Source organism: Agrilus planipennis, unplaced genomic scaffold (assembly GCF_000699045.2).
Source record: "Agrilus planipennis isolate EAB-ADULT unplaced genomic scaffold, Apla_2.0 scaffold254, whole genome shotgun sequence".
In the NCBI taxonomy this organism is placed as follows: domain Eukaryota; kingdom Metazoa; phylum Arthropoda; class Insecta; order Coleoptera; family Buprestidae; genus Agrilus; species Agrilus planipennis.
This window is the reverse complement of record NW_020439068.1, coordinates 71,822-86,687: the sequence shown is the minus strand read 5'-3', so window position 1 is coordinate 86,687 and position 14,866 is coordinate 71,822. Positions and strand designations below refer to the sequence as shown.

At 35.6% G+C, this 14,866-nt stretch overlaps 1 protein-coding gene and 1 long non-coding RNA gene across 3 annotated transcripts in view; one reads left to right on the top strand and one right to left on the bottom strand.

The window, feature by feature from the left end:
• LOC108742009 overlaps positions 1 to 5,491 on the top strand; it is a 28,985-nt gene extending 23,494 nt beyond the window's left edge. For both annotated transcript variants that reach the window (XR_001938602.1, XR_001938601.1), the window contains exon 3: positions 5,314 to 5,491. This is a non-coding gene — a long non-coding RNA (uncharacterized LOC108742009). The remainder of the gene's footprint in view (positions 1 to 5,313) is intronic.
• The window catches only part of LOC108742007 (CUGBP Elav-like family member 4), a 309,289-nt gene extending 296,363 nt beyond the window's left edge, over positions 1 to 12,926 (bottom strand). The window contains exon 1 of the mRNA XM_025977122.1: positions 12,876 to 12,926. The gene's annotated coding sequence lies outside the window, so the exon portion shown is untranslated. The remainder of the gene's footprint in view (positions 1 to 12,875) is intronic.
• Positions 12,927 to 14,866: the final 1,940 nt, after the last annotated feature.

Sequence of the window (14,866 nt, the reverse complement as noted above, 5' to 3'; positions counted from 1 at the left end):
AAACGATGACCTAGATGACGTCAACGACCGTAACTATGTCTTATATCTTGTAAGTAAGAGTGGTCGGGGGGAAGATGGATTATACGCATGCGCTAGAGATGTTTCTACTTCTGCCTCAGCGTAAAATAAGCGACAGCTACGTATTATTTAAGAGGTCTACCTTACGCTGTCTCCACATGGAATAGTTGTTTGGATCTTTTTCATTATTTCAAAATTCTAAGTCAACGCTGGGAAGCACCTACCCTTAGGGTTTGATGAAAGTCAGTGAGACGATAGATTAGCAACAAACTGGCTCTAGAATAACTCTGTTTTTTCATTTCGAGATGGAGAACCATACAAAGCAACGTTAGGTATAGAGTGATAAATAAACGAATGAAGAGGTGGTTTCATCCTAAAACAAAGTCTTTTCATGTGAGAGGTCGAAATAACAACGAGAAAAAACGAAGTTTCAAACTAAACAGCAAACAAGTTAAGGATCCTTTAACGAGCTGAGAATAAATAGAATTTCGTATAAACGCTCTCGTCGTGTTCCAAATTAAACAGGCATTGTCAGGAACTCATAACAATCAAGTTTACGTAATAAAACGAAGATGGTACGGTTAACATTAGGGCCTATTACATCTTAATTTTATCGAATGCGAAAGTAAATAAACAAAACTCGTCTTCACCTATTCCGAGTACAAATGTGCAAATAAATACAGATAAATTGCTTTTTGTGAAACGTTATTTATTTTTGAAACAATTTTTTGAAAATTTTAGCCAATTATCCTATCGAAAAACAATCAACGTATACGTGCATTTGTATGGGTGTCTATAAAGTTTGTTATTGCAAATGGTACTCGGCGTTCCAGAAAATATCCCTGAAGTCACAACTTCATTCGTTCAGCGGTCGTAGAAAAGTTTCGTTCACATGCTTTCCCACGGCCGCTGCTGTTTGACAAAATAAGAAACATTCCGACAATGTGAACTGCAGTGTTGCGGTTTTATCGTGGTTGATACGTTTTCTTTCGAACGCGAAAAGATAAACATTTTTGCGGCTCGAAACTTTCCTTTCAAAATGAACGAAGAAAACCTGCCGGAAAGCGTTTTCCGGCTGGCGTGTAACCCCGTTGCGCGCGGACTTTACACGGCTCAGTTTTGTGCCTGACAGTTCCTAATATGACTTTTTGTTATTGTTGGCGGCGGAACGCTGCCTCGTCTGCGCCCCCGCCGCCTCCTTTCTATTCATTCCTTCTGCGCCCACCACCAAGAAACATATCGCAAACTAAGATTTCTATGCTGTCGCACGCCCGAGCCAAGAATCATAATGGAAAAGTTTGAGAAAAATTCACTCTATTTGAAGTTGAAGCAACGTATCAGTTCTAACATTTAAAAATCGATGAATTATTATCTATTATTAAACAAAAATTTCTTTATGAATAAACATATTTCTCTGACTATGACCGAATATTGACATTTGTCTTGTGTTCTCTACGTTCCGAACCCCCAGCTCTTATCTGCGCATTTTTGGCGCGCATATAGCTGCATACTGCTGTTATATCAGCAGAGTTCGTTACTTAGATTTTCCAGTCAAAGTAACGTGCTCGCGCATGCTAAAAGTTAATAAATATTATTATTGTTGATGCTACAACATATAATTTATTAATTTTGAGCATGCGCACTCCTTGAAACAGTTATTCCGCATACACGAGCACATGACTCTCAGTGGAAAATCTCAGTAACGAACACGGCCATCAACGATTTCTCAAGCATGCGCAGCAAAGACATAGTGTCTCCAAAGAGAGAGAGAGAATAAATATAGTCAGCACTGTAATGGCCAGAGGATGCTTTCCTATATCAACTGGCCATGAAGGAGTATTACATATATGGTTTCAACTGGAATACATCAAAATATGTATTCGCAAAATTAACAATTCCCATTACCTACATGACAACAATCTGGATACCGAGATACGAGGCGTTAGTGATTTACATACATTAATTAGACATTTAAATACTCTGATGATTTTAGAAAGTACTACATATCATCAGAGGACATAGCTGCACAAATTTTCATTAAAATACCTACAACTATCAAAAACAAAGAGGTCGACTATATATTCTAATTTACTGAAAATAATTCCCTTATTTTAAAGCTACTTTTGTGAGCTAAAAAGAGTTGTGGTAACGCTGAAATATGGTTGTCATTTGTATTTTATGAGGTACTCTAAAAATTGCCCAATCAATAAAACAAATGACAAAAAAAAAAAAAAAAGAGTTTTAGTACTTCGAAAAGTGAACGAAAATTGGAAAGCTTGCCGTTCGCGACAGTCACGTGAACCGATAGGACGTGCTCTAGCAATTTCGTGTCGCCTCTACTCAAGTATTGATGGACGACATTAAGCGGTGGACAAGTCGAGCGTCGGGACGCGCGCGTCGCATCATCGACGACGTCGGTAACGTGAGATCCGCGAGTAAGTGCGCTTACCAAGTCGTGACTTGCATGCGACGTCGCATATTAAGAGCTTTTGAAGGTTAGAAGTCAATAGCAATAGATTACAGCATCGTGGACTCTTATAGAGAGGTGACAACGACGAATCAAGAAAATTGCATCACTCAAAATAATTATTACTTAAGTAAGCTGTAAAAAGGAGGATGATTAGGATAATAAGCAAATAAAGACCTCAAAATTACCATTAAAGGCATTGTTTTTACCCAAAATCTTATTCCCGAGTACTAAGGAAATATATTAAAAAGTGGCACATTACTAGAAAAAAGTTTAGCTTGTATACTAATGGATGATTGAGAGGCCTGTAGAAGCCTGATGACTTCATTCAGCCTAAACCATTGTTTCCAGGAAAATACAATTTGTGGCAATTATTCCTGATATGACGCAAGTATCTACTAAGGACCGATTAGGCATTAAAGACCTAACCCTCAAAGGGATGTAATTATAGTCTAATGTTTGTAAGAACAAAAGGCGATGCAATTATCAATTTTTACAAATTGATTATCATTTCCTCTATTTTATAACTTCATAAAAATTAACAAATCACTATCATTATATTGCCATCTATAGACATGTACTGTCAACCATAGTAGTAGCTAAAGTCTTACCTAACAATTTAAGATGTAGCTGACATACGCAAATCAATTAAATAAAAGACAAAGCTGATGATCAATAATTTATCAAAATCATAGGATATGCAGCGCGATTCCAAGTCGATAATTTCGATATATCACCCATCACAGTTAGCACTAAATATTTTAGACGGCAATGTACTTGATACACTAATCAAATTCTGCCGACTTCTTGGATTTTATTTTAATGGTGGTCATCTATGCACAAAATGTTTTAAAAGCTCAAAGGTATTCAGAAGTAGTTTTTATTTTATCTTGTTGGTTTTGTCAGTTGGTTTCAATTCGTATTATTATTTAAAAAACACTTCTAATAAATTGTTGTAAAACTTATTGTAAATGAAACATTATATTTGATTTCTATATTTAAATTTGCGGCGGAAAAGAAAAGGTTAAAAGCTTTCGAAATGTGGTGTTATAGGCGAATGATGAGGATACCGTGGGTAGAGGCAGAAAAGGTTAGAAATGAAGAGGACTCAATGGAAGTAGATGAAAAATAGGTTGGTAGGACACCTTCTTAGACATGAAGGTCTAGTCAGAGACATATTAGAGGCAAGGAGTTATTTGTGGACCTTATCACCTTTTTGTATTTATTTATAACATTTTTCTACTGTTAGTTTTTTTCGTATAAATTTTGCCATAAACATTAAACTAATGTTGTCCAATGCTCAATAAAATTATATGTTTCTGTTTAAATTAAAGACGATAATGAACACTTTTAGCATTACCGGATTTCGGACGACATCGAAATAATATCAATTAAAAAGTTTATAGACGATTACGTCAGTAACTAAATTTTTAAAATAGATAGTTTCTGGATAAATTTCGTCACTTGAAAGATTTAGTTCTGGCATTTTATAATACTATTTAGTTCGCCTTTAAAAGTCCTTGACACCAGAAAATCTGATCCAACAGAGTTAAAAGGACATATGTTTATGATGCGGCTTGTATTTGGAAAAAAGTTCTAATTCCGGAAACTTCGGTGCACGTCGCCGGAATAAGAATGAGAGCGGGATTACATACGAGTCACGAAAAGGATAAAAAGCAACCTTTTGCAGTTAACGCAAATTGGGTTATCAAAAAGTTCCGCCGAGTGTGGTGACAAGTCCGACTGACACGCACGTCCCACCCTACATACATGCACATCCACACACACACATATATTTATACAAACGGCTACAATTGGCGGCGGTAGTTGAAGAAACTTTTCTCTTTGATACACTAAGTTTTCCACGTCCTCGGTCGTACCGATGATCAACTTTTCTTCAACCACAAAAAGCGACGAACGAGTCAGAAAATTGAAAGGATATTGGCAAATGGTTACGTGAACATTGTAGGGACTAGACGACTTCACAAAAAAATAAATGAAACGAATTTCTTATTTTTGTATAGGTTACAGACATTCAAAACAAAAAAGGGATCAGGATTTCGTACGTCAAAAAGGAAAATCGTGCACCACAGTTCATAATGGGTTAGACACAGTTAAATAACTTTAGAAAAAAAAGGGCGTGGTGGTATATCGAAATTGCGAGAAGCGGATCGCGATTTCGATCTTATTGGATCTCATCAACGCGTCATGAACTTCTTAGTTCGATTTTGATAACGTGCTTATCGCGTATGGTATGTATATTATGTCTGGATGCAGTTCAGGAAGTAGATATTCATTCACGTAAATAAACCTTGTTGAACATATTGTATTCCACTAAATGTAGCATTGTACTACAGATGGCGTTTACCACCCCGTTTGTACGATTTCAAATAACTTTACATCACTAGTCTATATGGAACTCAAAAACATTTGATTTTGTTTTTTTTTTTGTAGCAGGGCATATTTATGTTTGTTTCCATTTATTTCTAAAAGTAGCTACAAGTACGACCATTAGGAGATCGGGACATGACTTTTCGAAATCCTACATGTGCAGTAGTACTAACGTTTGAGAAAATGTCGATTTTGGCATGTAGCTACTAAAAATAGAGCAGTTTTTGATTTCAAGATAATAATGTCAGCTTTGCTATGAAATTCTGGCATATGTATAAGAACAAGTGGGTAATACTTATTACATCTTGTCGACAGGGTAGGGGGGGATGAGCGTGGTCGTGTGCATAACCCTCGCCATATATCAACTTAGATAATTTTACTACGATTCGCCGAGCTTGGCATACAATTTAACAACCCCTTTTTTCCATTCATTACAGTTTTATCTTCGTATTTATGGGCAGCTATGCAGAATGAATATTTACGAACCCGAGTCTCGAAAAAATCCCACTTACCAGGACAGCAGGAAACGCGATCTCGAGAAATACGGGCCTGCCCGCCCGTATTAACCGACAATCCCTTCTAAGCTACGACGATATGTCTACATACGCATTCTACCGGTGAAGGAAACTTACCTGAAACAAATAAATTGAAATATTAAAAAAAACTCTCTAACTCAAAACGGTAACAATAGCAAACGTTCAAGCAAAAATAATTCGTAAATTAAATTAAATTTCGTAAAGAAAAAATAACGTTGTAAGCAGAGTTAAACAAAACCCTTTCGATAAATAAATACAAACAGCGTAGCTCTTAAATTCTGACAATGACAAAACTGTCATTTCAACAATTACATTATGAAAACCTAAAGTTATTATTCTCTATCTCCGCCCAAATCGTTAAATGATACCTGGACACGAAGTAGTAAAATGTTAATGTTGCACCATCAACCCCGCAAGATTACAACAAAGTCGACCGGAAGTGTTATTGAATTTCCATTAACGAATATTTTATGCATAGGAAGTGATCGCATAAAGGATCGTCATTAAGCGACAAAACGGCCTACTTGCATCGATAATGGGAACAAACAGCTTTTAGTGTCACCAAGATAATGGCTTCTAATTGCTCATAAAAAAAAAAAACGAAGTACCTACATAAATTGCGGGTACACATTTAGATATTTTAATTTCGTATCGTTATAGAAATGCATTAGACCAAAGGCTACTACCACTACTAAAAAAAATACGTCTTTGAGATGATACATGGTGTCTCTGAAATAAGTTGACTGTTTCCAAAAAAAAAAACAGAACTACAGGTAAGGGCCTTTACAATTGGATTAAGCTATGTGTGATTCAGTCAATCTTTGATCTTTAACGTTTTAACATGATTTAACTCGTGTTTTTTTTAACGACATTCCCCTTAACCACGTTGGTGTACTAACCTTGCGCTTCCTTATTACATCCAGTTAACAACCTTCAAAGCTCCACATTTATTTTAGAAACACCCTGTAGATCGAAAAGTGGACTGTTTCGGCATTCGAAGTGTAAAATCTAATAGTAAACTACGCATTTATTATTTTTCTATGAACATAATTCAGGACATAACAGGCGGGCTGACAATTTCGTAGGCTAGCATAGAAAAAATTATTTTTTTTTGATAGAATTTGATTTTATTATTCATATAGTTCAGATATAACGATTATAGCGGTCATACAATTTTTCGATACCATTTTTACAATACGATTTGTCTTTAGCCTCAAAATAGGCTTCAGTTTCGGCGATTACCTCTTCATCGGCAGGAAATTTTGGTCCAGCGAGCATCTTCTTGAGGACTGAGAACAGATAAAAGTCACTGGGGGCCAGACCTGGAGATTACGGTGGATGCGGAAGCAATCCGAAGCCCAATTCATGGAATTTTGCCATCGATTTCATTGATTTGTGACAAGGTGCACTTTCTTTTTCAAACAACAAAAGTTCTTTCACTAAAAATGTTATAACTCAGATACTAATAGTGCAACAGCTGTCAGATTTATATACGTGTCTTTTGAATATTAGGGCTAACCAAAAATTGTATGGATTTGATACTAGAAGAGCCTTATATGGGTCAGCCTACGAACTTTTCAGCCCGCTCTTGTATCTGTCCCTATAAAAAAGGATGGCGTGTGACAGTAAAAAAACTAAAACCTTATATATTCCTATTGGACATTTAGACAGTATGTGAAAGAATATAAAGACCTAAGGAGAATTATTTGAGATGCTTCTTGTTTTGCAGTGAACGAATAGAGAACTCATTAGGTGACTAGTTCAAAAACTGAATGGGCATGCATCTCTGCTTCTTCCAACATATCTTGAAGCAATCTTTGTATTTGCTGAAAACCACATCCTTAACTGCTTCCGAAGAAAAGTCTAATGTTCCTCTGCATTTTGCTACTCCTGCTTCTACATTAAATATACCTATAAGTAGTTCTTCATGTCTCATAATGAGTCCTGTCATCATACCTCATCTTTTTTCTTATTGACTTCATTGACCCCTTTGTTCTCCTACTTTTCCCAATACAATCTAATTTCTAATCTTTTTTATCCACGGTATCTTTAATGTCATTTATTTCTCTTTCTGCTTATTCAATGATTTTCATTTTCTGGAGTGACCACAGGAAAATCCAGTAGAATAAAACAGTTGAATTGTTTCAAAATATCCTACAAAAGGTAGGGCTTCCGATTCTTTGCAGAATTATGAGGCATTTTCTTTCTTTCCAAGTATTAATTTTGATCGAAATATCTGTTTACATTTGCATTTCACAATGGTTTGTTTTTGAAAGATACATAAACTAAAGAACAACTGACCAACAGAAAAAGTATTAAAAAAGTATTGTTCCAACGTAATATTTTTGTTTAGCTTTAGAAAGTCAAACGAATAGAATACGTGTATTTCTACTAAATTCTCATTTTACTTTTATTTGCCAGCAGCCATCTTTCTGAGGAAGGAAGCGCAGACTATAAATAAGTAACGTGGACTATTCTGCTTATTAATGTGAATCTTCACATAAAATGTAAAATATAAGTTACAGGAGTTTTTCTCTTCCACGAAATTCCTTTAATCCTGTATAAAATACTAAATTTTTCACAGCCACCAGCATAAACATTAATAGTATTATTGCTGTACCGATTCTGTAAGACATATTAGCCCCAAGAAACAGTAAATTGGACAGCTACCAAAATTAAAGTTGTTATACTGTAAAGCTTTACCATTCATTATCATAAGGTCGTCAGTCCTAAGACTGGTTGGACTCGCACCTTCACTTTTTCCTATCATGAGCTAATCTTCGCATTTCCCTAAAGGTAGAACATCCCATATCCTTAACTATCGTAACTGTAAGCAGTAATGTAATCTATATCTGCCTCGACTCCTCTTAACTCCTGTTTCTGCTTCTAATATGTCTCTAACTGATCCATCATGCCTGAGTAAGCATCCTATTGACTTCTATAGTGATCTCTGCTCTCCTATTCTGTCTAATACCTTCTCTATACACTGTATTCTCATCATCCGCCTATAGGACCACATTTCGAACGCTTCTAACGTTTTCTTATCCACCGCGCCCACTGTCCACGTTTCGCACCCGTACAGCGCCGTACTCCAGATATACACCTTCAATAATCTCTTTCGAATTTCTAAATTAACCGTTCGTGAGCATAAGAGTGACTTCTTATCTTCTGTTTTACATCTCTACTGTACTGATCCTTTCATCCTGATGTACGTATCTTCTTCATCACATACGATATTGTATGAGTGCTTGCCGTATTTGTGTGATTAATATGTTTTGTCATATCTTAACTTTTATAAAAGAAATTTCACTTCAAAGCAATCATTCTCCTTTATATTAGGATAATCACCTGCTTTCTATTGGTAATAAGGGTCTCAGCTAAGCGTCTTGGCGCGGCATAAATATTGCCTTTAACATTCGCCGTATAAACGTTATTCAGGTGAAAAGAAGGTAAAAGCTCGCCGGGTTTTTGGCAGTAGACGCAAACCGGCAGCTTTCGAGCGTATGATGAGATGTTTTCCCCTGGGCTAGGCTCGAGATTGGCTCCGAGCCAGTGCCAAGTTTCCAGAAAATTCCAAATATGACATACATATCAATAAAACGCCATCCATTAGCGACATCCTAGAGGCAATATCTAAACTGTCGTCGACCCATGCCTTCAATAAACGATCTTCTTTTTTATTTATAAACAATCAACTATGACCTGATGTCCTATTTTTAAACTACGACTGCAATCAAGGAGAAATACTATACAAAACACACAACAACTGCTTGCTAACAAATGATTTTAAACGATTTTAATAAAATCTAGATGATATCTTTCGCATTACACCTATCCATACTCTTTTAATAAAACCTACATGACAACCTACATTTTGCACTAAATATTAACAAAACTACATACGAAAATAATCAATCCAGTATGGGGCAACCCAAACACACCTCTTTCTTTTATTTCATTTTATTCTACTAGTTACGAAATATTTTATGAATCTAGCTAATTATTTTTGCCAATTTAACTGTCCAATTACACTTTTTGACTATATAAAATGTTTTCTTTTTTGTCTGAGCTTAAACCAAAGTATTACGTGTCATGTTTCGATTAAAAAAAAAACTGCTAAAAACGACCTTTATTGATTGAACACACTTCCGGTTAGGATCATCAATCATTGACAGTTAAACGGTTGCTTACGATCATCGGGATACCGAATGTGTTTCACTGTGTTTGTAGCTCATCAGAGTGAGACGCGATGGTCCGTGAACTAGATAAGTAGGAGTTTGCAACATTATCAATCAACATGCAGTGATATAACGGTGAATATTCTGAAGTTTGACATTGATTAGCAAAGGAAATTGGTCTCGTCTCTCTGAGCATATACTGCAACAACTATTTCAAGACATAAATGTAAGGTAATCAATAAACAGAAGGAACAAATGTGCTACAAGTAGTCAAAGTTAGCAGGTGTTCAAGACCAGTTCAAGTATTCCTTTATGACAATGATTTTAAACACAGGTGCATGTCTTGCTTTGTTGCAGACTTGCAGGGGCTTCAGGCCAAAGCACTATTTTATTGACCATGCTTATACCTGGCAATACCATATAGTATAAAGATATTGTACAGTAGGTTCAATTCCCGTCGAACCATATACATCCTGCCCACGCTTCACAATTTCATCTACGAGTTCTCCGTTAAGCAGAAGTGTCATCGTGAAACCACAGTACAAAAGGATTTTGTATCCAAACACTTGTCAGTATTTTAGACAGATCAAAGTAGTGAACCTACTGTATAGAATCTTTATATTGAGGCAAAATTTTTGCAGTACAAACCTAAGGTATCATTATCGAGTACGAAAGTGCAAAGCGCTTTTTCTTTATTTTACTTTATCCTTTATGTCTTATGGAAAAAATATTTTTGAAATTTAGTTTATTGCATTCATGAATGTACAGAACTCGAGATTTTTTCAAATTGTGTAGAATCCCAGACACCTTGGTTATTTAATTTAACTGAATAATCCAAGAAAATCGAATATCTACCAACATATGGGTAATTTTTGGCGAATTGTTAACTAGCCCCTATATTTACCGTCGGTAGTTATTAAAACTGCGTATTTGGTGAGAGTAAATAACCAGAAGAGAACATTTTGGAACGAGTCAACGTATTCAAGAGCCTTAATCTACGATACAATAAATTATGATAAGCTGAATTATCTTAAAATTCGTAGCATAAGACAATGCTATGCATTTAATGCTATCAAAACCTCTCCTCCAAACTTGTTGAATAAAGATTGGCTCGATTCCAGTGGTAATCCACACATGTAAGGGTGTTGAAAGAAGTGACAGTCTGTTGTCTCAAATTTTGGACTACATATTTTGAAGTCAATTAAAATTTCTACTACCAAATTTTCCTCAATATCCAGAAGGCTTAAAAACTTGACCATCAATTAAAAGGAAAATGTTCTTCTTGAACTATTACACCATCGCTTTGTGTTGTTACCTACACGGTTTAAATGAAGGACTAGAAACGAAAGTTTACTTTCGTTAAATCTATAAACGTTAGCGTGCTGTAGCTTATAATCCCTTGATAACCACGAACCCAGCATTTCGTGTAAAATCGACTCGAATTTTCTCCGGTCATCACGCTATCGAGTCGATGCCATTCAGCTTTACCGTAATTAAACAACCAAAAAAAGGCTGTAATTATTTATAGCCTTGTAAATTTAACCGAATCTTGAATCAACTATTTCATTTATATCCATTTTTCAAAAGTGTAGAATTTCAACTTCCATTTTCCTTTGTATTTATTTGAGATACGTATTTAAAGCAGCTAAAAACGAATTTTAATAAAACAAATATTTATACATATCTTTTTTCTCTGATTTTAAAATATTCTCTGTTTCAAAAGTTGCTACTACCACTGATTAATTTTCTGATGCCACTATGTTACTGCTAAAGATACTTTACACACTTTTATTAATTGATTGTAGTGCAAGACGGAGACTAAGACTGACCTAGTCTTACTATTGGTCTTGGTCTTTCTTATTCGGTCTTGGTCTTCGTCATGAGTGTTAACTGTTGATCTTGCCCGGCCAATCTGATACTTACGTTTGACCTTTTTGCGAATAAAATACTACAACGTACTTGAAAGAAGTAAAAAACAAAGAACACTTACTCGGAGGACATTCTTGTAGATCCCTTTTTTCAAAAAAACGGTAAGGACTCTTTTTTTATTTGTTTAGTGTTAAAACCTAGTAAAGCAAATTGGAAATTTCAAATATCAAAAATGTTTTGTTCCAAGAAGAGAATATATTAAAGCTGCTTCAAATAGTTTAACTCATATAAATCCATTGGAAGTAATAATTTTTCGTTTAGTATTGCGTAATTGATATTGGCCTTGATTGACCAAGACTAAGCCTTAGACAAAAATTTTCAGTCTCTCTCCAGTCCCTCAGAGTCTTTCAGGGTCTCTGAGAGCATCTCTCACAGTCTTTCACAGTTTCTCAGTTTTTTTTTGATCTCTCACAGTCTCTGGATGAGAGACTCGAACGATAAAATTGTTAATTCAGAGATTCGAGTCTCTCACAGAGAGATTGAATTAATAAAACTGAAAAATTGACAGACCCGACGACTGTCTCTGAAATATGTTGAACTTAGGAAATTTTAACCCTGTCTATCGAGACACCACTTATTGAGAGATTCGAGTCTTTCGTTCAGAGATTCGAATCTCTCGTTCAGAGACTGGATACGAAATGAGGATCTCTCTGTGAGCGACTCGAGTCTCTCGTTCAGAGACGCTAAATGAGGATCTCTGTATGAGCGACTCGAGTCTCTCGTTCAGAGACGCTAAACAGTTTCTTTGACAATATTTCGACAGTCTCGAGAGAGACTCGATAAGAGACGGAGACTCGAGTCACGCTTTCAGAGACTCTGAGAGACTGAACATTTTTATCTCAGGAGACTGCAAGACGAAGACTAATTTTGCTCGTAACTAATTGATTATTTTTTCAAAGAATGACTTAAATGAGAGAATGTTTAGTATATCTTTATATAAAAATTATGGAATAGATACTAATACATTAAGTTTAACAAAAAGAAGTGAAGAGTTTCACCTGCAAACTAACAGAATACAGACACGAACATCTAATGCAACGAATGAGTGGTTGAGGGATGATGTGACACAGTGTAAACAGGATAAAAAAAAAACAAAACAGCTAACGTCAATTGACACCTTCCGAGTCTACACCAACAAAAATAATAATATAAACAGCTCTTGTGCCGTGATGCAAAAAACAAAAACACAATGACAACAACATCAAATGAAAGGTGACGACAATAATTAACAACGACACTTAAAAAAAAATGCACGTTACAACAAGTAGTGTGAATGAACAAAAAGAAAACGGCACAATTAAAAACAAAAAAGAAAAGAGAAACAAAGTTTTAAAGAGACACATCGATATTTCGTACCACAAAACCACCATTTGCGCAAGTGGGGGATTTCGACCGGGACCTGCCCGAGTCGCCAGCTAGATGGCGCTGCGGTCAGTCCCTGGAAAAGACAAAAAGGAAATCAGTTTATTCGCTACATTATCATATCAGATCCACTACACCAACGTAACAATTTTCCACTTCTTACAAATTCAAATAAAATTGATGTAAATATTCTCAGTCTGCAACTACCAGATCTGGATCGCGATTTCGAGTTTATGTGGCAGTTGAGCTGAATCACCTACTAAACCGAAATTGACAGCAGTTCGAGCTTTTTAGATTTCATCAGCACGCCATAAGCAGTTTCAATAAATCACCAATCCAAGCAAACGTGTTCCGCAAAATACAGTTGATATAATATCAAGATGAAGACTGCTGACGTGCTGATGGGAACAATGATTTCAAAATTGCGATCCACGTGCGAACAAGAACTTAAACGTTTCTTACGTGCCATTACGTATACATATAAATAATCTATTCTAAATCCTTAGTCTGAACACTAATTTCTTTATTCTTAGGTGAAATATAACCCAAAGTGTAAGTATTTCCAAAACAGTTCGAAAATGCTTGAAACTAATCAATAATAGTAATTACGTCTTTAGACGTGTCGACCAAGTTTAATGTGCATATGTAGGTACATAGTAGGTACCTCTAGAACATGCAACATTTTCCTATTAATTTTAATTACTAGTCTGCTACTCAGCTTTAAGCGAAGTCAATAAAGTTTTGTGACGTCATAAAAATTTCAAATTAGCCTGTCTCACTAGAAATTCATAACTTCAACTCGAAAGATGACATTTAATTGACGTATTACGTTGAAGGAACGCTCGCAGAAATTGCAAAACACATCGTAACTTATTCAAAATACTCCAGGAAATATTCCCCAGTTAATTGCATCAATAATTTTTAATTAAAACAAACAAAAAAATGAATATACTGTACAAGACATGAAAAAATGTACGATTTTGCGTTACAGTAATGTACGCAAAGAAACATGAATATTTGTATCTGAGGAAATTTACAAGTTGTATTTTAGTGGATGAAGATTTAGACAACTTCTAAACAAAAATAATGTATATTGGAGTGTAGATTGAAAAAGCCCGAACAGCTGGTAAGAGAACTAAGTTAGGTACTAAGAAGCATCTGTTTCACTTTCTAGCTCAAAAGTTTTACGTACAAAACGTCTAAAGGTGCGTACACATCTGAACACGAACACGTTCGTGGTAAATTGGGGCGGCACACATGCCTGATTTGTGTCCTGAAGAATTCTGAATAAAATCGGTCGAGGCAACGAACGCGGCAGAATTTTCTTTGAAGTACCGGTTTAGACCGAGAGTTTTCGGCACCTTAGTTACACGTTCACAATATACGTATTTGTTCTGCTTCACCTTGTCTCGAATGAATAGTCATCTGTATAAACACCTTTAATTCTATTTAACACACAGCTTTTTGTTTTGTTTGAAATAGGTAGAGAGTTTCTGAGACAATCATCTGCTTTTCTTTCGATTTATTTATAGACCATGGCGGGATAGAAATTTAATTCCTCAACCCTTTTAAGCCACATCAGCCGATAGTCATCTCCCAATTTAAATAAGTACGGTTTGATAGATTACAACTTTACATTCAGTGACTGAATGTAGTAAGTATACCTAAAAACTTTGCCAGACCTTTGTACGAATTTATGTATGCAATTCCAACTTTATGTGAATAGAATTTAATTTCATAACAGAACAATGTAGTTTTGTGTCTTACACCAAAAGTATACCATTTGGTGGCATAATAACGTTATACTCAGTGATTTTAAACCATTTCATTTTTATGCACTTTATCATCAACATATTAGAGGCAGAAACGGAAGTTAGGAGGGATAGAGGTAGATCTAGATTAGATTACTGTTCGCAAATAGTTAAGGATATGGGTTGCTTTAGCTGTAGAGGTAGATCCTAAAACCCCTCTACCTTAGGCCGTTC